Here is a 20734-nt window from a genome sequence, read left to right as displayed (position 1 = left end):
ATCGTAAAAACAGTGTGTACAGTTAACAGCTGTTTCTGAAGAGTAAGATGTTAAATACTAAGAACTTTTTATAATCTTCTAATTGTTCATAAATTCTGTTATGTGTGATATCCTCAATAATCACTTTGAAGCCGCCCCCCCCCCCCCCCTCGCCACACACACACACTAACACACACACAAGAACGCATGTGCGCAGACAGAATTTATATGCCGGCGGTAATTTTTTACAATTATTTCATAGCAATGTATTTAAGTCTGTCTTGGAAAATACCAGCAGGACATGATTCATTACATAAGTAACTTTGTAATGTACTAAGTTCAGCTGAACAGTATTTGATAATTTTATGGCTGGGCAATCTTTACCAATCAGGAAATGATATTTGCAGTACTGCTGATAGAATTTTCTGCTTTAAAGCATTTCTAATTCTAGTGTTGGAGACTAGTTTTGGTTGGTTGGGGTGATTAAAAAAGGTGGGCACAGTTCAATTAGGACAGGTTGTTTTAGCTGTGTCCCATGGGACATGGGTGCCCACGAGTGCCTGCAGCTCACTCACAGGCAGGCACATGTAGATTAGGCTTCCTGTGAGTAGGCCTTACTGCACTACATTCACTTCTTGCTCTGTTGCATTTGCAAGGCATTTACCCACACCTGCCTATGACTACTCAGTGAAGGCGTACAGTTCTATAGGTTATTGCCTGACTCCCTGACCCATGACTCAACCGAGGTATCTGCCCCCGGGTGCCAAATTTATATTCTTGAAGAAAAAACCTTGTTTCGCAAAGTGCCTGGCATCCAGAGCATGTTGGTCCATCAATTATTCATATCACTTTGAAACGCGACCCAGTTAGGTTTTGAACGTTTTTAAACACATCCTTAGTTGGTTTCTGAATGAATCGTAAGTTGATTTCCGTTAAAAAATCAAGTTTTTGCCCGGTTCAGAAATATTGTAGCTCTGGGGCTGGTTGGCAACATGTGATTTGCAGCTCACTTACCGCTCCCCTCTGTGCAATCATTATAGCTGCTCTGTCAATCTGGTGTCACTGGTCACCTTCCAATCCTTCCGTACTGCCTGTCTTGAGTACTATCTCCATGAAAGGTCTTTCCACCTTAATTTATTCTCATGATAACAATTACAGTCAGTTTAATATGATGTATTTTCTTTGTTGGCCATTTCATTCTGCATTATTTTCCTTCTTGTTTCAACTGAACGTCACCATCATTTCCTAAAGCCGATTAAAAGCTGGTAACATTTTTACCCAGTACTCAAATACGTGAACTGCAACCGAATCTCTCCTTTGCAGTCTGCTTAGTAAATCACTACAGTTTCTCGTAACCAAATAAGCTTCTTTTCATGTATGTTACTTTTACTTACAGAGCGATGTTTGTATACAATATCCATACATTTATGGGAACATTTATTGCATATCTTTTCAGATACAACCAAAGTTTGGAAGATGATGGAATTTAATTGTATTTCCTCCTGGGTTTTTCAAAATTGATACATTTTAATCAGAGCAATAGACTGTTGTAGTGGCTAGTTCATAGTTTCCCATGTATCTCTTGCACTATAGTTCAATTCTTTTATCTTGGCGGCTCGCGCATGCCCACCCAGACGCGGGAGATTGCTGCGTTGCCAGTTGCACACGATGCATGCTCCAAGAGCAGCAGCGCCATAATATAGCATAGTTCGCAAGCTTATGTTTAGGGGGGGAGCGCGCAGTTCATGAAATAAAGCCACCACGGCCGCGTTAACCCTTTCGCTGCTACAAAGACGTGCTCCCTGCATTCCGCACTGTACGTGGCAATTAAAATCGACCATACGGAAAGTATACGCTATGGACTTTTACCTCTGCAAACTCTTCAGAATTTCGTGCAATGGTTTACTACATTTAATGCTGCGCAATAACTGCGTTGAACATCGAAACAAAATTAAGTCATTTATGGGGGGAAGGTATCAGTCAAGAAGATGTGTAAAAATCAAATTTTCTGGCCACATAGTTTTTGTGAAATTGAATGATGAGAGTGTCAAAGCAGTGGGAACACCATGTGTCTGCACAGGCGAGCAGTGCAGTGATGACAAAATCGCGTACAGCGCGGAATGCGGGGAGCACGTGTCTGCAGCAGCGAAAGGGTTAATGAAGAGACAAAGCACTAGAAATTTCAAAAAATTGCATTCAAACGAATAAAATTCATGAAGTAAGACACTTTGATATTGTATTTAAATAAGGAAAATATTAAGCATCGCACAAGGTTTGAACTCATAATCTTTCACTTAATAGCCCAACACCTTAACCGTTACGCTAACGCAGCTCACTTGCCAATGTAACTCCATGAGGACTCTTAACACGTCACGCAAAATACTGACAAACACTGTTGGCATGACTATCAATTGCTCATGCTCTGTCGAAGTACAATAGGAAATAAACAATTACCACTGTTCTTTATTGCGAAAAACGGTTCGTGAGATTGATACAAACACCTTTCCTTGCTATCGCCTGAATTACGAGGCTTATTGCTTGTTTGGTTTAATTAATTAATCGAATATGAAGCAATAGGCATAAAGAATGCTTTTTCCAAACTTTCTATAAAAGAAAGTCTGCTGTCAAGACATTGCTTTTGTTCTATTACTTTATTTATGACGGAGCGTTTCTAAAACTGAAGACACTCGTCCGTGCTCTGCACTGCAGTCGAGATCTGGCAACGTCATTCACTGTTCATTGGCTGACTGTGTTTTGTGACGTCAGATGTGCAGAACGCACCTAAACTCGGCCGCCAACATAAATGACGTGCACTCTAGTGCTGCGCAATTCATTTCATGTGATTGTTCAAGGTATATCAGTGGTATAACAAGTGCTTGCTGGAACACGAGTATCATTTGTCGAGCCCTGCTATTTCGAATTTTTCGAAATAAGTCTGCATGTAACCTCAATAGCCAAAGCTTCATCTGTAAATTAAGACTACCCCTATGTACTGTACAAAACAATGTAAAACTGTCGACTTCATCAGCAATAGTTCAATGTGCGTATACAACATGATCCTGTATTTTACGAATGACGAATTTGGAAAAAAAATTCATCTAATAATTTGGTAAATAAAGTATTCATTTATTTTTATTATTTTTTAAACTTCCATTAAGACATAGTACTATTAAAGAATGTGAAAGGGAAACCAGCAAGAGTTTAAAGACTATTCCATTGGTGTTAGATATTGATTGTCTTTCTTAATGATCTCACCTGATGTGACCTAGCTAAGCACCTGAATAAAGAGCCCACTTCGGACATTTTGAGTGATTTGTCACTATGTCAACTAAGAAAAAACTTTAATGATAAGTTTAGTGACTTAAATCAGTTTGAATTTATTTTGAATGTTGTTGCACCTCATTTTTCAGTGAGCATTGTAAAGATGCCTCCTGAAATTTGTTTGGACCTCGTTGAATTCCAGTTCACCCAAAATGTGAAGGAGGGGTTTTGCATTGGAAGATTTTTAAAATGTGTTATTAGAATTTTCATCATTAATTTTCGCAGTATGTTCACAAGGACATGTTTTTGTGAGAGGCTTGTTTTCAGTAAAGAAATTTAAAAAAAAGTAAAGCTGATGAATATTCTCACTGATGTTTGCTGTTTGGAGTAATCTGTTTTATGACTAGTTGTTACACTCCAGTCATGGAGTTTTTGACAAAAAGACTTTTAAAGAAAGTGTTTACTGCTTCCAAAAATTATTTCTTTGTGCAAGTACTTGGTATGCTTCCTACTTCACACATCTGTGTAAGATTGAGTGAAGTCAAATAATAGATGTTCAATAAATAGCATATGGTTGCCGCTTATTATTATTCAACGAGCAGGATAGCTGCAGTTGCTGAAGAACATCACTCGTTGCACTCTCAGGGAGACCACTCTGCCTACAGTTACAATGAGCCACCAAGAAGGCAGCTCTAGCTGTGCTGTAAAGAATGTTGAGCAATTGGGAAATGGGTGTCTGGAAAGTCTCAATTTCCCATGTGCCCATTGTGTGCTCAGCCGATTTAGTAATGTTAATTCTCATATTAAATGCTACTCAGTGGACACAAGTTAGTCAACAAAGAATGTGCTTGTAGGATGTATCTGTGGTGGGATTGGAGCAGGTAGTACTGAGTGGATGCATGCATAGTGCAGGTTTTTCATCCAGGATGATTACAGGAGTGGCAACTCTGGGTAGGGATAAAATGGTGCCTCTCATCCTAGGTTGTAAATGGCCTAGCCTTCCTATTTTAACTCCACGATCTATGATTCTGTCCTCATTGAGGAAGGAACTAATAGTTCTGAAAGTTAGGATAATTTTATCACTTTCACTTTTATATGCTTCTATCAGCAGTACTAAGAATGTTACGTCTTGAAGGTAAAATGATGGCTGGCAGTTCTATTTCGTAATTTATTGGAGTTGGAATTTTCTGTTTTGAAGTATTACAACAGCAATACTTTCAATTTCACATCTTGAAGCTGAGAACTGGTTAGTTCTTCTGTTGCCTTGTAGTTTTGTTGTTATCTTAGTAGCTTTTTTTTCCACCAAATTAATTATATTGCTACTGATTCTTTGTTTTTAAGAGAGTTGCTGACATTAACTAAATTACCCATTGCTGACAGAAGTGTGTTATTAGGAGAATTTTGCATATTTGAGACCAACTTTAATCATTTCATTGCCAGAATGAAAAACGCTCCTATCACAGCATAGAAAAGGCGAATATGTCTTGAGCAGAGTTAGGGCTGCAAGGGGAGATAACTAGCTTTCTGACTTACCTGGCAGCTTCAAAGACATTTAAAACAAAACATCTTGACAGATCTACACCTTTTTACTTGTTAGTATTAGCACCCATTCTAACATTTTGACGACACAAGGAGTGGTGCGAAACTGGATTGCATTCACAATTCATACCTCTCTCTCATCAGTTGATTTACGTGGCGGGTGTAGCCGATCCTCTTCTCTGGATAATCAGCTACGTTGATCTCCCAAAATCTTCTTCAAGGAAGACTATTGCTGGTTATAGGAATTTAAAAGACTCTACTTTTGAAATAATTGGGTACTTGTAGAAAACTTTCAGTTCAATCATGATATATTTTCATTTCAGTTGGAAACTGCTTAACCTTTTCTTGTATAAACACTTAAACTCTGTTAAGCCAACGGAGTCATCAAACATTAGACTCTATTAATATACATTTATATCATGGTTGGTTTAATAACCACCGCAAATTATTAACATGTCTCACCTTTGGCGAGTCCCAAACATGAATCAAATGGTTCTGAGCACTATTGGACTTAACATCTGTGGTCATCAGTCCCCTAGAACCCAGAACTACTTAAACCTAACTAACCTAAGGACATCACACACATCCATGCCCGAGGCAGGATTCGAACCTGCGACCGTAGCAGTCGCGCGGTTCCGGACTGCGCGCCTAGAACCGCTAGACCACCGTGGCCGGCCATGAATAAAGTAAAAGTCTATATTCAATCCATGCTTCATCTGTCTCTTTAACAATTATCACAGTACCATAAACAATAGAATATTACACAAACACTCCTTGTCCTTTTAATACAGCTTCCAAGGTGCAACCGGCAAACACTTGTTGGTGCAGCTCGTCTGAGCAGCTCTTGTCCTCCCATGACAAATGTCAATCCTGCACAGACAGATGTGTTGCACAGTAAATAGGCTCTCTCACACTTATCTTTAAAACATTGTGTGTTCGAGGTGGTAGAAGGTTGTGTGGTTTCAGAATTTACTTGGATATTCTCTAATCACTACACCATGTCATGTAATGTAATGCATTGTGTGAAGTAAAATAACATGTTATATGCAATATAAGATGAACATCAACAAAAGCAAAACGAGGATAATGGAATGTAGTCAAATTAAATCGGGTGATGCTAAGGGGATTAGATTAGGAAATGAGACACTTAAAGTAGTAAAGGAGTTTTGATATTTGGGGAGCAAAATAACTGATGATGGTCGAAGTAGAGAGGATATAAAATGTAGACTGGCAATGGCAAGGAAATCGTTTCTGAAGAAGAGAAATTTGTTAACATCGACTATAGATTTAAGTCTCAGGACGTCGTTTCTGAAAGTATTTGTATGGAGTGTAGCCATGTATGGAAGTGAAACATGGACGATAAATAGTTTGGACAAGAAGAGAATAGAAGCTTTCGAAATGTGGTGCTACAGAAGAATGCTGAAGATAAAATGGGTAGATCACGTAACTAATGAGGAGGTATTGAATAGGATTGGGGAGAAGAGAAGTTTGTGGCACAACTTGACTAGAAGAAGGGATCGGTTGGTAGGACATGTTTTGAGGCATCAAGGGATCACAAATTTAGCATTGGAGGGCAGCGTGGAGGGTAAAAATCGTAGAGGGAGACCGGGAGATCAATGCACTGGGCAGATTCGGAGTGATGTGGGTTGCAGTAGGTACTGGGAGATGAAGGGGCTTGCGCGGGATGGGGTGGCATGGGGAGCTGCATCAAGCCGGTCTCAGGACTGAAGACCACAACAACATGCAAAATGACATAATTTGTCATTGAAATTCAGGATGTATGCATCCCAAAATAGATACTTCCTACTGTAGATGCATCCCACTCTCTTGAAGCACAACCCTCACAACATATGCAACAGGCAGTGGTTTGGGGGAGAAATGGACCCTCAGGGGATAAAATCAACTCCCCCCCAAAACTTTACACTTCCATAGACACTCATGCGGTGGACCTCTCTGACGAGACTTCCCCCATGAAAAGACTTACCGTAAAACAGAACACAAAATTGTATTTTTTTTTTCATACCTTTTCTTAGCAGTTCAATATGCCCCCTTGACATGCACGGCATGCATGTCTTGAGTTACAGCTCCCACAGCTGCTGTTATGTGATGTCTCAGCTCATTCATTGTTGTTGGTAATGGAGGCACATAAAGAAAGTATTTTAGAAACCCCCCACAAGAAATAATTTCATACAATCAGGTCCGGTGACCTTGGAGGCCAGTAATGTAAGACTAAATCATTTGGTCCAGTGTGACCGATCCATTGTTCAGTGATCCTTCGATTTAAAAATCCCCACACTTCCAGACGCCAGTGTGTTGTTCGAGTCAGTCTCCAGCTGTGGGAAAAGAAAGTTCTCAAGCATATCAAGGTATGTGCTTCGTATAACAGTGTTCTCGTCAAAGAACAATGGACTATACACTTTTTCCCGCGAAACTGCACAAAACATATTAAATTTTGGAGAGTCCCTCTCATGTTGTATAATTTAAAGAGGTTGTTCCATACCCCACATTCTCACAGTTCACCTTTCCACTTAAATGGAATGTTGCATCGTCACTTAACACTAAGCGTGGAAGAAAACTGTCATCCTCCATCTCGGCAAGAAAAAAATTACTGATTGTCACATGTTGTTGTTTGTCACTTTCACAGTAGCTGAATTCTGTGTGGTTTCATATGTAAACTTTGATGCAACACATGCCAGACAGACATCGGGGGCATGTTGAGCTGTCGAGCTGCACGGTGAACGGATTTCTGCGGACTCATTGTGAAACTGTGGCAGATGTGTTTTACATCTGTGTCAGACATGCGGGGATGGCCTTGCGATTTGCCTTCACACAAACCATCTGTTTCTCAGAATCATACATGCCATCGTCTAATGCCTTTCCTGTGGGAGGATCCTTAAGATACGGTGTACAAAAGTCACGCTGAACAGTTTTTACAGACTTGCAACATGCTTTCTGTTGTCTCAACACCATTTTTACTAGAACTGAAGTGGGCACACACTGCTGCTACCTGGTGGGAATCATGTAAGACTCGGGAGTTCGCTTTTTCCAACAGTACATTCTTCATGCACATATCTCAAATAACATAATAGTTATGATTTTTTTAAATCAGATGATTCTTTTTAATACACCCTTTATATTGTTTACTAACCTGTAAATTGCAAGATGCAGGTGTTCCACCACCTTCCAGCTAGGAGAGCGTATTGCACTGGTGATGTAGGGTTGAGTCATAGAAAAGTGAAAATACGTCAAGATGTTTTGATTTAAATATCTTTGAAGCTGCCAGATGAGTCAGAAATCTAGTTCCCTTCTTTTACCTCCCTAACTCTGCCCAGGAAATATTAGCATTGTTTGTGCTATGATAGGAGCAATTTTCATTCTGGTTCCCACCTTTTACTCTACCATAATTTTGACATGAGATTTCCATAGCAATGTAGATTTTTGTTGGCTCAGGTGATGACTGATCAGGTGTAGCCTACTGTGTCCTGAGAGCACACAAGCCTGACGGCAACATTAGGGTGACATGCCTACAGGTGTACCTCTGGTTTTTTTAAATTTCTTCATATTTTTTTATTATTTTGTGTGTGTGTTATTTTTCATATGTTTGCAAATACAGTCTCATGCATGTATGAATAAATCTCTATCTCTCTCTCTCTCTCTCTCTCTCTCTCTCTCTCTCTCTCTCTAAAGATACGTGTGTGTGCATGCATGCGCACATCTTTATGAGACTGTATATGCAAACATATGAAAAATAACTTCTGAACAAAATATTAAATAGTATGTGGAATAATGTATAAGTTGTTTATATTATGTAGATAAACTTTTTGATTCGTACAAAAATTTAGGTTGCTAATAACAAACAAGACATGATCACATGGTTCCTGTGTAGTAGCAGCTTCAAAACGTAGGAAATTCTCCAGATTTCTCCATGTCCAGATACTGCTGTTGAAGAAGATTACTTGTCAAATGACGTCTGGACAGTAAAATATTTTTGCCTAATTTAACAGCAGCACAAGACTGTGCATTATTGAGCTTCTTAAGAGTAGTTGCAAAGTAACATGCAACAACCATGTTATCTACCACACTGGAATATAGTGCGAAATAATACACAGACAAAAATACAGTTGCCTAATATAAAATATGAAAGTATCTTTATAATGAATCCCAAACTACAGTCATCAGCATGCTAGAATAGCCTAGCTCTTTGGCATCCATTGATTTGACAAACAGCAGCATCCTAAGATACCAAAAGAACCAACTGACAATTTAATTAATTTGACTAATTAATGAGTCATTTGACCGATTAATTGAAGAACCAAAATATACCCAATTTATTGGGAACCCTGATCTGTGGTTAAATCTAACTTACCGATCAGCTAAGTGAACATATTGTTTTAAAATAATTGAAAATTTTCCAAGTGATATTGGAAATGAAATGCAATCTGAAACAAAACAAGGAGGAGGTAACAGTGTAATGAATTAGCACTGCATGAACACTGTACGAATTTCACAACAAACAATAAACTTTTGAAAAGTACATATATTGTTATTGTTTCTTACCTTAAAATTCTTGTCATTGTTTATTTTAAGAAGAAATCATCAGTAATTGTGGCATGAAATGTTGCAATAACCAATCCATGTTAAGTGTGACTGGCAGAAATAAGCAGAACAACTGTGATACAATGTGTGCACGACAAGACACTATCAACTTTTCGACCCTGTACAAAAATTGACAAACTTAAGCCTGTTTCGTCTGAAAATAAATTTTGTGCAAGGTAGCATAGCAGTTTTTGAAGAAAATGCCGTAAAACATTTTCTAATGGTTAGGAATGAGGTGACTTTTTTCTGACAGTTATATCTGCAGCAGTTTTTGCGTTAGATTAATTTTCTGCATGGTCGTCGATACAACTCTGTGGTGCATGATTTCCACTGTAGTGGACACTTTTAATATTCACTTCCATGTTGTTTTCAATCAGTTATAAGGCTGCAAATGCAAACAGTGCACAGGGCCACTAGGGAGTACTCTCCGCATTGGAATGTGTGCATTAGCAGCCTCAGGAATGATTCAAAATGTCAAAGGTGCACCATTAACAGCTGTCCACTGTTGTGGACACTGTGTGCCACAGGATTAGATGCTTGATCAAACAGTATATCATTTTGTACAGGGCTGGGCATACTTCTGGTTTGATACATGCACTGTTTCACAAGTCCAAAGATTTTTCTAAGATTTTAATCCACTGGTAAAAAAAATCTTGAACGAGAATGAAATTTTCACTCCGCAGTGGAGTGTACACTGATATTTCTTGAAAGATTAAAGCTGTGTGCTGGACAGATTAAAACTATGTGCTGGACCGAGACTCAAACTCAGGACCTTTTCTTTTCACAGGCAAGTGCTCACAGACTGAGCCACCTAAGCATGACTCACAACCCATCCTCACTGCTTTACTTATGTCAGTACTTTGTTTCATACCTTCTGAACTTCCGGCGAAGGTAAAGCTGTGAGGATGGGTTGTGAGTTATGCCTGGGTAGCTCAGTCGGTAGAGCACTTGGCTGCGAAAGGCGTATGTCCCGAGTTCAAGTCTCGGTCCAGCACACAGTTTTAATCTGCCAGTAAATCTTGAGTCAGGGTTGCCACAAGTTTTTGAAAAGAGGGAATTTCAAACGTGTCAGGGAAATACCAGGGTAAGTTTTGGGGGGGGGGGGGACAAAAAAACCTTGAAAAATCTCGTTTTTGTCTCAGTAGATGAAGTGGTTTGTTTACTGAGATGTCATGCTTCGTCACTGGCTGGGCACAGCTGAAAATGTGTGCCACTTCCCTACTCCCTCATTCTTACTGCTTCTCCCTTTCCTACCACTCCCCTTAGCTTGCAGTCAGTGCTGTCACCACTTCTTGCCACTAGCCTAGCAGCTAGCAGTAAGAGGCAGGAAGGTGGGAGGAGTGGTTTGTTCGGATTCGATTCTCAGAGATTGTTGACGCCGTGGCCAGAGATGGTGGTCATGTATCCATGAGTTATGTCCGAGTGACTGTGTGAATGGGTGTAAGCTCTTGTTTTCTGACAAAGGCTATGGTCGAAAATTTAATTGTGAGAATGTGATTGTCTTTTTTACATGCCTGTCTGTGGCTCAGTGAGCATGTTTACAGTGAGTTGCTACCTATCCTCATTAGTATTGATTCTGAGAGTATTTGCACAAGTTATCTGTTGCATGGATTGACCAGTGCAGTCTCATTTCATCAACATGGTGTCTGTGACACTTGACTAGCTGGCCACAGGAGTGGACTTCCATGACAGGCCAAAACCACAGGTCATTTCTGTGGGTATCTTCAATGGATTGGGCCTGTCAATCTAAAGCCCATCATTTCCCACTAATGTGCAAGCCCTGCTCATCGGATCTAGTCTCACCGATCTGTCTGCAGTCTGGGTCTGTTTGTGTGTGGCATAATACAACAGGTTTTCGTGGTTTATCCAAGGACCTAGGACTGCGGTGCTCCTCGTGAGGCCAGAGGCCATGGGCGATGGATTTCAGGAATTGCAACTGTCTCACCACATGTATATTGTGCAATGGGGCATTTTATAGACATTTTATTTATTCTAGTACATTTTGGAACTTCGAAAATAATTTATATATTTAAGTATGGACGATAAAAAGAAGAAAATTGTGGCAGTCACTGGCGGTTTGTATGCTATGTACTTATATATTTCTTGGAAGAAAAGTCATATAATACCTGTAAAATAATAGACGGTGACTAATAACCGCAGGGTGTATACAACCCGGGAAATCCGGGAAAAACCCGGGAATTTTTTCATCCGGGAGAAAACCGGGAAAAACACGGGAATTTTTTCATCCAGGAGAAAACCGGGAAAAACCCGGGAATTTTTCGGAATTCCGGGAATTTTTCATTGTTTTAGCTTTCAGTTAAATTTTTGTAATTTTGACTGGTATGAATTGATTGTCTGACGAAGAATATTACTGTATCCTGCTACTGGAGAATGATACTGCAGAATAAAATATAAACGAGAGGGAAAAAAATAAAACTTTAGTGGCAAAGGAAACGCACAATTTACGACAACAAAACACCGAGCATGCACAAGTGTCTGCAAATAGCAAAAATATGTCAAAGGCCGTAGGGAGAAGACTATGTAATTCTTCATAACAATAAACTGCTTGCTATGAGCATTACACCACAACTGTTCACATTTGGTTCGTATGACCACTTGCCAGTGGGCTGATGTGCATGTGCAGTTGACTCGCATATGAGTACCTACTCCCGCTTTCTGCTACTTGAAGTGTGGCTGTTAGCTGTATCGGCAGTAGCAGCAAGCAGCCAGATGCAAACGAGAAAACTTTTTCTCGCTCCCGCCCTAGCTGCCAAATTCGTGCATGCGCAGAGTAGTAGTGGGGAGGGCATTACTCTCCCCCGTGTTTGCGTTGAGTGATTTCGCTGCTTCTCTTCGTTTACAGCTCCCATGTCAAATGAAAACAAAACAGATTTCCGTTTCTGGGAGCTATCAAGTGAATTAAAATACATTCGCATAATTACGGAGGGAGGGCAAAAATGTATTATTAGTTTCAGTTTTCTGATTTTATTTTATTTCCAAGTTATTAGCAGTCAAGCATTAATCGTCTTGCAGAACAATGAAGTTATTTTTGCAAGTTTGCTAAAGAAATTTGGCTTTATTAATCTTTCCGCTAAGGCAATCATTTTATTTGAAACGAAGTGTTTCATTCCACACTATTGGCTATTTCCAACTGTTCGCTGAATTTCAAGTGTACATTATCATCTTCTGCCACGTATGGCATTATGTTATAATAAAGAACCAAAATTGAGATCGTAGAGTATTGGTACTCCAAAAAAATTTACATTCCGAAAACCACACTGAAAAGCTTAATATCTGATGGGACCTATTTCATTGTGAATCTGGAAAAAACCAATATGCACTTCAAGCAGAATTATACATTTTAGTATGGTTTACGAAATTTCGATGCTCTTGGGAGTATCCTCTGATTCCCTGTTTCTTTTATAGTGTAATGTAAGCTCTCTCAGTACTTTATGCACATGAACATGCGGGCTTCCTACATCACTGCAGCTATTTATGCGCAATAATGCCTGTTTTCTGGCGCTGTCTAGCAACTGGTAAATCGAACCTATTTCTAAAAGTCCCCGGATAGTGTTGCGAAAGGTGGTTCAAAAAGTGTTACTTTCAAAGTAAATTTCTTTTTACGCAAGATGAATTATGTTACATGTGAGAATGTGAGATGAATTTCTAAATCACAGATCATTTAAAACTGAACACTTTGAGTACCATCCACTTACAAGAATTTTGAGCCCAGGCATTTATGTCATAATTTTAAATTTACTGGCACATTTGTGTGATGTATCTTAAAGAATAAGACACGCAAAAAAGATCAATATTACATGTGAAAGCTTAGCTTTTCTTGTAGCTATACTATGTATATTAATGTCAACTGTTAACTTTTCCTCTTTGTGTGTTCGCGCTACTTAACTAGTGATCTTGCTATTGACGACACTAACACGTGTCCTATGTTCTGAATATCTGCTGTCATCCGCTGGAGAGCTCACGTGGCATGAGATATGATTCGCTTACAAAAGGACATCGCAAGCTCGGTTTCAACGCTCCGGAAACTAATGCACTGTGTTTGGCACAATTAAAATTTATACTTTCGTAATACGAAAACATGCAGCGTATATGTTGTTGCAAATCAAAGGTCTTTCCAAAACTTCTCTCCTTTTTTTCATTAAAAGTCTTTCCAAAACTTTTCTCCCCCATCTTTATTTTTTTTTCCGGGAAGTTCTACGCGAGTGTATAAAACATTAACCGTTAAAAGAATTGATAAGTTCTACAGTTCTGAGGGAAAATCTATGGAAAACCTACCGTCACTTAGCATGGAAAAAGTGTATTTTCACCCGGGAAATAGCATATTTTTTTAAACGGGATATCCGGGATTTTTTTTTCTTGTCCCCGTATACACCCTGAACTGACAATAATAGACAGTGACTAATAACTGACAATAGTAGACAGTGACTAATAACTGACAATAAAAGATGTTGTAGAACCAATATTTTATTGGTGGTCACCTACAGTGTTGATTTACACAACTCTTCCCTGCCTTATAGACTTCTTTCAAGAGGCCTACTTTTCTGTGAGGTTATTTCTGAAATCAGTGAAGGTATTTTAAACCTGTCTTGTGACTCCAAGGAAATGCTTATTTTTGTCACAAATGTATTTCATTTCATTGAAGTAAATTAACAACAGTGGTCTTAATGAAACACACATACCATTTGCGTTGCTTTCTCTATCTAAAACTAGTTCATTGCAAAAGGTGTAGAAGTTGGTACTTAACAATTGTTGCTCACACAGGGGAGTAATCTACCATGGGGCCCCAGTCTTTGCAGCATCTTTCCCCTTCCATGCTGCATGTTGAACCTCTTCCTATTCTTTTTCCCCTCCCTTGGGGAACATGTCTGGCGTGTTTTTGGGAATGTTCCACACTGTCTGTAGCTGACATAGGAACAGTCTCACCACTGTTTTTCATTCATTTTTCCTTTCTTCATTCACCTTCTACCCTTCCTCCACTTCGGCGTTTGAAGCTCCTCTTTTTTCATTTTCTTCCCTGTGCGCTCCTGAAGGTCGGCCCATGCATCTTGACGTGTAACAGGTGGCTGGGTAGTGCGTAATTCCCAACCCCAGGTCAACAGGTAGGGTTTGCACATACCCCCTGGTACAGGCAAGGCCCATGGAGGGGTGATAACCTAAGCTGCTACATTCTCAAATTGCAGATTGGTCCCTCTGTCAGGTGTTAGGCAGGTGTGACCTGAGGTGTGAACAGTCACCTAAGTTTCACCTAAGTTGGGTGCACCCCCTTGTGATGGGGGCCCCCAGTTGGAAGGAGTGCGCCATTGGAGACACTGGCAATCGTGGGGGATTTTCTGACAGTGGGTCAATCAACTTCAAGACAAATGTCTACAAAATGTAAACGGAATGAGGCTAACAATTCTAAGACCATCCCAGCTGCACCATGGTTCCTCATGGTTTCATATGTTGAAGAGGGTCAGTCCTTCACAAAGGTAAATCCGTTTAGTATTCAGAAAGGTGTTGATGCAGTTGCTGAGCCTGTGAAATCCTGCTCTCATTTATGGAATGGCTTTTTGGTTTTGGAGACTACTTCTGATTCTCAAGCACAACAACTGCTTGCCACTTCGCTTCTTTATGGCTATCCTGTTCATGTCGAGGCCCATAGAACTATGAATTCTTCCTGTGGTGCTATTTAGACTACGCTGCTCGATGGTCTGACCAAGGCCAAAATCCAAACATACCTCTCTGATCAGGGTAGGGTGTCTTTGCCAACCACACTCTCTTTCTCACCTTTGACAGAGTGGTGCTTCCGTCCACTGTGAGGTTCTCACAGTCTGACCGTACATTCAGAACCTGATGCACTGCTACCATTGTCAACGCTCAGCCAAATATGTAACCTGTGGTAAAGATGGGCACAAGGGCGATTGACCACCTCCTCCTCCCTGCAATGGCAACCATGACGCCGCCTCTAGAGATGGTCTCATGTATGTGCAGGCGGTCCAGGAGATCCGGGTAAAGGAAAAATAAAGGATAAAGTTCCTTACCAGGTGGCTCGCAAGTCATTGGCCAGTCACAAACCCTGCATTCTACCATCTGGCACGTTTACTGTTCTTGCTTCATCTCGCTCCATGAAGGACATGGCTACACAGACATGTGACCTTAAATTCAGCTCTGAGGTTGTGAAACCACTCATTGTCAAGGTAGCATCGCAGTCCCCTCGTTCAACTGTGCAAGAAGCCATCAGACTCTCGCCTCATGGGCCGAAGTCACCAGATACACAACCGGCAGGCTCGAAAGGACAGAAGGAAGACTGCCATGAAGACTTCCTACATCCCTCTAGCCAGTCAACACATGAGTCTTCCTCTGCTATCTGGTAAGGCTCAAGGAAGTCCAACAAAGGCAAACGGTCTTCTCCTTCGCCGACTCGAAGATCCTCTTCGATGGTGTCACCATGTGATACCTTCTCCTCAGCAGCCTTTGTGTCGCCGGTGTGCACCACCAACCGTTCTTCTGCCCTGGACTTCGAAGGCCGACAGCAGAAGAAAGCTGACGCTTCTGTGGACCTCATGGAGCAGGATCCTTTTGCCTCTGCATCCTGTAGCAGTGAGTATTCACAGGCTGTCACTTGGCAGCCGCCGAGGTGACACCCCTTCATATTTTCCTTGTCATGACTCTTCTCCAATGGAACATTGGTGGCCTTTGATCCAACAAAGAGGATTTACGGGTGCTTTTATAATCGCAGCGTCCACTTGTACTCTGACTTCAGGAAACAAAATTGCGTCCTCACACGACCACTTTGAGCTTTTGCATTTCTTCCTGGTCCATTTTGACCTTCCGCCCGAGGTCGGCATTCCATCTCATGGGGGAGTCGTGCTGCTCATACGGGGTGACATTCATAGTCAATCCAACCTGATTACCTGTCTTCATGCTGTTGTAGTGTACCTTTTCCTTCCTCACTTGACCTTTTCACTTTGTACCATTTAAATCCCTCTATCATTCGATGTCACCAGGACCGACTTCCTCCTGCTTATTGGGCCTCACCCATTTCTGCTGCTCGGTGACTTTAATGCACACCATCCCATTTGACACTCTTCCAGAGCCTGTCAGAGAGGTGCCCTCTTGGCTGACCTTAATCAACTTAACCTTTTTCTGCCTTAACACAGATTCCCCTATTTCCATTTCGATCAATCCTTCTGCACTGCCCATCGTCTGGAGTGGTCCGCTCTTTCTGACACCTACTCGAGTGACCATTTCCTATATGCTGTCCATTTGCTGATCGTTACCCCACCTCCATCAGTACCCAAATGGCACATTACTAAAGCTGAGTGGCGGCTTTACTCGTCCCTGGCAACCTTCAGTGAACACAATTTCCCCAGTCGTGATGACCAGGCGGAATATCTTACAATCGTTGTCTTTACCGCCACAGAACATTCCATTCCTTGCATTTCCTCTTTACCAGACCGTGTCCCGGTCCCTTGGTGGACTGAGGCATGCTGTGATGTATTTTGCATTCTTCGAGATAACCAAAAAAAAGCTAGCTGGATTTCATTCACTAGTTCTTTTAACAGTTTCACCCCCCTCTTCCGTCGTATGGGCCAACATCCAATGACTCACTGGAACCAAGATCCATTCCCCAATTTTCCCCCCAGGGGGTCCACAACTCTTTTGTGGATACGTGCGTAGCGAGCACGGGACCCCGAGCTAATGTGGCCCTCATTCCTTTCCGGGCTGCATACCCTCCCTTTCCGCATCCTTCCCTGTCCCCCATCTTTGCCCCCCCCCCCCCCGCCTCACCTCTGGCTCTTTCCTTCCCTTTCTCCCCCTCTGGCAGTATGGTTTGTGCCTATGTCCGGAGACGGACGCTCGAAACTGTTACAAATTCCGTGCTTTCTATACTTGCAAGTCTTCATCCTTCCTCTGTCCTTCTCTTTTCCTTCCCTCTTCTCTTTTCACTTTTCTCCGCTGCGGTGTTTGAGACCCCTCTTCTTTCCTTTACCTTTCTCTTTTATCCTCCCTGTGCGTGTCTGAAGGCCGACCCATGCACTTCCATGCGTAGCCGGTGACGGGGTAACGCGTAATTCCCCGCCCCGGGTAGACAGGTAGGACACGTACGTACCCCCTGGTAACGGCCAGGCCCAGGGAGGGGTGATTACCCGAGCTGATACCTTCCGAAAGTGCCGATTGGTCCCTCCGTCCGTTTGTCGGGAGGTGTGACCTGAGGTGTGAACAATCACCTAAGGCGGGAGTGCCCCCCAAGAGGGCCCCCACAAGGGAGGAGCGCGCCTTCGGAGACACCGGTAATCATGGGGGATTCTTCCGCAATGGTTTCCTCACCTTCCACTATGTCTGCTCACAAGCGTAAGTTCACTGAGTCTCAGTCACAGACAGTTCTTCCATCGTTGCCACAGTTCCTTGTTGTTTCTCGGTCTGACGAAGGTCACGACTTCTCCACGGTCAACCCTTTCTTGATTCAGAAAGGTGTCGACGCAATTGCGGGTCCTGTAAAGTCTTGTTCCCGATTACGGAATGGCACCCTGTTGTTAGAAACAGTCAGTGCCCTCCAGGCACAAAAATTGCTGCGTACCTCACTACTACACACCTTCCCTGTCCGGGTGGAACCGCACCGTACTTTAAATTCCTCGCGTGGAGTCGTTTATACACGCTCCCTCGATGGATTGTCTGACTAAGAAATTCAGCACTACCTGTCTGACCAGGGCGTAACGGCTGTTCATAGGGTTATGAAAAGGTTTGACACGAACATCATTCCAACCCGCACTGTCTTCTTGACATTTGACAAAGTTCAACTCCCATCGAAAATCAAAGCAGGCTATGAGATAATTTCCGTTCGCCCTTACGTCCCAAACCCTATCGGTGTCAGCGGTTCAATCACACCAGCCAGTCCTGTTCCAATCCGGCCAAATGTGTTACGTGTGGCAAGGATGCCCATGAGGGTGCTTGTCCACCTCCATCCCCTCGCTGCATCAACTGTATGGGTGACCACGCTGCTTCCTCTCGAGAATGCCCCATTTTTAAGGACGGAAAGCTCATCCAGGAAATTAGAGTGAAGGAAAAGGTGTCGACCTTTGCTGCTCGAAAATTATTCATCAGTCGACAGCCCACCGTGCCTCAGACAGGATAATACAGCACTGTCCTTGCTTCTTCTTGGCCAACAAAGGAGGCGGCCACGCAGACTTGCGACCTCGCCTTTAGTACCACGGTCGTCAGATCGGCCCGCGCAAAGATCGCCCGTTCAACCTCACCACTTTCGCCTGCCCTCTCTCTGTCTCACCCTTCGTCGGGTTCTGCTAAATCTCGAGCCCAAAAGTCAGACACCAAGACTTCGAAAAAAGAGCATACTCGTGAAGAGTTTTTACGTACCGCAACTTCCCAATCATCGGTTCCTCCTTCATCTAAACATCATACTTCCAAGAAGGCTACAAAGAAACCCAGTTCCTCTCCTTCTCCGCCAAGGCGTGTCCCATCTACAGCACCACCTGGCGGAAATCGCCCTCGGCCGTCTTCTGTGTCGCCGAGGCGCACTGCTGGCGGCCGATCAACCGGCCGATCGCTGGTGACAGGAGCTGCTACTGACCAACCTATAGATCAGGATCTTCTGCCTTCGGCTGAATGCCATTCCATGCTGTCGGTCGCAAGCTCTGAGCAGTCGTTGAGTTGACAGCGACCTTGGTCACATTCCTCCATTTTCTGTTCACCCTATGTCCATTATCCACTGGAATATCCGCGGTATTCGAGCCAATCGGGATGAATTGTCGATCCTCTTGCGATCCTACTCGCCGGTCATCTTCTGTCTTCAGGAAACAAAGCTGCGTCCCCATGACCGCTTTGTTCTCCCTCATTTTCAGTCCGTCCGATATGATCTCCCCTCTGTTGAAGGCACACCAGCACATGGAGGACTCATGATTCTTCCCCATGAAACTCTCCATTATCACCCAATCCATTTAAACACTTCCTTCCAAGCTGTCGCCGTCCGTCTTTCCCTTTCCGGATACACGTTCTCTCTTTGTACTGTATACATTCCATCGTCCACACCAATGGCACGAGCTGATCTCCTTCATCTTCTTGGTCAGCTTCCACCCCCCTATTTGCTGGTTGGGGACTTCAATGCCCATCACCCGCTTTGGGGATCTCCACATCCTTGTCCATGTGGCTCACTATTGCTAGACGTCTTCCACCAAGCGGATCTAGTTTGCCTCAACACTGGGGTCCCCACATTTTTGTCTGCTTCCACGACAAATTTATCTCATTTAGACCTTGCGGTCAGTACTGTTCCGCTAGCTCGGCGCTTCGAATGGTTCGCCCTTGATGATACACACTCGAGTGACCACTTTCCATGTGTCCTTAGACTGCAGCCTCAGCTGCCACATATGCGCCCGCGACGCTGGAAGTTTGCCCAACTCGATTGGACACTTTTTTCGTCTCTAGCGACATTCGATGACCGTCGCTTTCCCAGCGTCGAAGATGAGGTCACACATATTACCGACGTTATTCTTACAGCTGCGGAACGTTCAGTACCACGCACCTCCGAATTGCCCCGGCGCCCCCCAGTTCCTTGGTGGAACGAGGCATGCCGTGACGCAATACGTGAGCGGCGACGTGCTCTTCGCATTTTCCGCCACCATCCTACTTTGGCCAACTGTATCCGCTATAAGCAGTTCCGTGCGCGATGCCGTCGCGTCATCCGCGATAGCAAGAAGGCAAGCTGGAAATTCTTTATTAGCTCATTTAACACCTTCACTCCCTCCTCGGAAGTTTGGAGTCGGCTCCGACAGTTCTCAGGCGCGCCTAGTTTCTCCCCAGTCTCTGGGCTCACTGTCGTGCATGATACATTAGTGGACCCCATCGCAGTTTCTAACTCATTGGGTCAGCACTTTGCTGAGATTTCGAGCTCTTCAAATTACCTGCCAGCGTTTCTCCCGAAGAAACGTGCAGCGGAAGTGCGACATCTTGCTTTCTCCTCTCAAAATCGCGAAAGCTACAATACTGTTTTCTCCATGCGGGAACTCCAACATGCACTCTCTTCTTCTCGCTCCTCCGCCCCAGGACCGGATGGTATCCACGTACAAATGTTGCTGCATTTATCAACCCATAGTTTGCGTTACCTCCTTCGCCTTTATAATCGAATTTGGACCGACAGTACTTTTCCCAGACGATGGCGGGAAGCTATCATCGTTCCCGTTCCGAAACCTGGAAAGGACAAACATTTCCCCTCTAGCTATCGCCCCATTTCTCTCACGAGTAGTGTCGTTAAGGTTTTGGAGCGTATGGTGAATTACCGTTTAGCTTGGTGGCTGGAATCCCACAGTCTTTTAACACCTGCCCTATGCGGATTCCGAAAGCATCG

General features: G+C 42.9%; 1 protein-coding gene across 4 annotated transcripts in view; it reads left to right on the top strand.

The window, feature by feature from the left end:
- LOC126203420 (uncharacterized) overlaps positions 1-20734 on the top strand; it is a 501622-nt gene that overhangs the window by 444693 nt on the left and 36195 nt on the right. The window lies entirely within an intron of this gene.

The sequence above is a fragment of the Schistocerca nitens genome, chromosome 9 (genome assembly GCF_023898315.1).
Source record: "Schistocerca nitens isolate TAMUIC-IGC-003100 chromosome 9, iqSchNite1.1, whole genome shotgun sequence".
NCBI lineage: Eukaryota > Metazoa > Arthropoda > Insecta > Orthoptera > Acrididae > Schistocerca > Schistocerca nitens.
This window is presented reverse-complemented; position numbering and strand designations above follow the sequence as displayed.